This window comes from Engraulis encrasicolus, chromosome 4 (assembly GCF_034702125.1).
Source record: "Engraulis encrasicolus isolate BLACKSEA-1 chromosome 4, IST_EnEncr_1.0, whole genome shotgun sequence".
Lineage (NCBI taxonomy): Eukaryota > Metazoa > Chordata > Actinopteri > Clupeiformes > Engraulidae > Engraulis > Engraulis encrasicolus.
This window is the reverse complement of record NC_085860.1, coordinates 38,296,519-38,299,018: the sequence shown is the minus strand read 5'-3', so window position 1 is coordinate 38,299,018 and position 2,500 is coordinate 38,296,519. Positions and strand designations below refer to the sequence as shown.

Here is a 2,500-nt window from a genome sequence, read left to right as displayed (position 1 = left end):
CTTCTCTTTCCAGAAATGCACCCCTGAACAGCCCGTGGACCTCTGCCACACTGCCCCTGCCCCTGTCCCCCTGCATGGGAACCTTGTTGTATATGAATGAGCCGTGATGGGTGCACTGATGGGTGATGGGACATGAGGAGCGAGTGAATGAGGGGGTATGCTACAGCTTCCAATGTTTGTGTTTGTGTATGATTGTGTGTCTTGTGATTGGTGTTGTGTCGTTGGTTGAGAGAAGGAAGTGGACGGAAGGTAGGAGTGAGGGGGGCATGCGCGTGTTTGGGGGAGTGTGTGTTTGTGTTGTGTGTGTTCGTGTGTAAAACTTACAGTGTTCAACACTATTCTGAATATACAGTTTATAGTTAGTTTTTAGCACCATTGTTGGGCATACATGGCTCTGCAGTGTTAAACACAGAAAGAGTTAAATGTAACACTAAAATTGCGACTGTGTGTGCTCAGAATAATGTTGAATTAACTGTGGAGAAGTTGTGAGGGGTTGGATAGGAGTTGGGATATGAGTGAATGAGGTGCATGTTTGTGTTTGTGTTTGTGTTTGTGTGTGGGGATGGGGTGGGGTGTAATTGAGGGAGGCCAGAGATGACTGGGGATGAGTGAGTGAATGAGGGGCGGTGAATGTGATTGTGTGCATGTGAGTGTGTGGTGTTTACTGGGGTGGGGGGTTGGTGATATGATTGAGGGCATATGTGTGTGGGATTGGGGGCAGTGGGGTGGGTGGCAGCGGTTAGGGGATGCTCATGTGTGTGAAATTCTGCATGTTTGTGCATTGGAATGGGAGTAAGTGTGTGCATGCGGTCAGAACACCCACCACACTCAGTTGTGCAGCTCTGTCAGAGATGCAGCACATGAGCTTGTGCACTGTAAAACACTGCAGCCAATTAAATGTAAAAAAAGTAAGTTGCCCGGCTGCCTTACATTGATAAGTTAACTCAACTTGAGATTTTGATTTCTGAGTTGACACAAGTATAAGCCTTAAGTTGAGTTGACTTACAAACTTAAGGCAGAAGGACAAGTTAGTTGTTTACGTTTAACTGGCTTGCAATCTTTTACAGTGCTACCTCATTTATCAGCTCAGCTCTAGTCCGATGGTAGCACAAATACAACATGCACACCTGTTTACATCAACATCCCATTAGCCAACAGCTGTTGAAAACCACGTGAAGACCGAGAGCAATGTGTTGGTTTAATAAAACAACACAAAATATCTTTTCAATACATTTTCCAATACTGATTCAGTGGTTCTTTCTTCCACTTTAATTCAGCCTACCCTGTCACGTCCCGTTGGCTATAACTTCACTAAGCAAGTTTGCGGTTGTGTGCTTTCTCCCCTCAGTTTCACTGGCAGACAATTCTGCTCTCAGATTGCAGGGCAACTAAAGAGGACAAAACCACATGGTGTTGCATTAAGGTTGCCTAAATCACCCAAAGCCACATGGTGTTGCATTAAGGTTGCCTAAATCAGTGTTTCCCAACCAGGGGCACATGTACCACTAGGGGTACGCGAGCACACTGTAGGGGGTACTTGGAAAAAATGAAAAAAAATTATGGAGTATAGTCATATTGGGATATAGAGCAAGAGTGAGGGGGTACTCATGGTATGACAAAAAGGCTTAGGGGGTACGCAAGATAAAAAAGGTTGGGAAACACTGGCCTAAATCACCCAAAGCTAAGGGGTGCCTGGCAGTAAGCTCCAGCTCCTCAAGCATTCTGCAGCAGTGGCTGCCTAAAGTCTAGTTAAAAAGCAAAGCAGTCAGCCAGTCTGACGTTGATGCTGATTGTATTCTGCTGTGTGTTGTGTTCTGCTATGAAACAAAAGGACATCGATTGGCATGCGGTTAACGTTATTCGAATAGTATGAATGTAAAAACAAAAAAGACAGAAATAAAGACAGGGCATGAAGAAATTCCAAGGCACTCTCTGTCTTACTCAATAAAAAAGCTATAGCGAGTAAGCAAGTTTAAAATTGAACAGGGTAAAAAAAAAGTCAAGCTGTTTCTGCCTTAGGCCTTCTTCAGGGCATACAAACTCCCCCCACCTCTACTGTTAGGGAATCAGGAGAGGAAGAGTCTGGCCCTGGTCTGCATTGCTTAGTCAGTGTGAACCAATTGGAAATGACGGTATGGAAAACACAGTCTCTATCTAAAGGTCATTGGTCAAAGAAAACCGAAAACATACTGAACATATTTTTCAATAATGAATTCCCGAAAGAAAGAAAAAACATGTGCAGACCTACACAGACACAAACACAAACACAGACTTGTCAGTTGTTCAAGTTTTAGAGCAATTAGTTTGTTCGATTACGTAATTGGGGGAAAAAAATTGGCAAAATGAAGAGATACGAGCTGCTCCGAGCCAAGAGGTGCATAATCACTTTCACAGCAACCCAAGAGGGGTCAGAACAAGAAACTTCCGCAAAACATCCATAAAACATCAAACATAGAAATTTAGAAAACTGCTAAATATTCGATGACAACTCTTGAAAAAC

The 2,500-nt window shown here is 43.6% G+C and overlaps 1 protein-coding gene across 2 annotated transcripts in view; it reads right to left on the bottom strand.

The window, feature by feature from the left end:
• Positions 1-2,500, bottom strand: part of mlc1 (modulator of VRAC current 1) — a 16,801-nt gene that overhangs the window by 13,150 nt on the left and 1,151 nt on the right. The window lies entirely within an intron of this gene.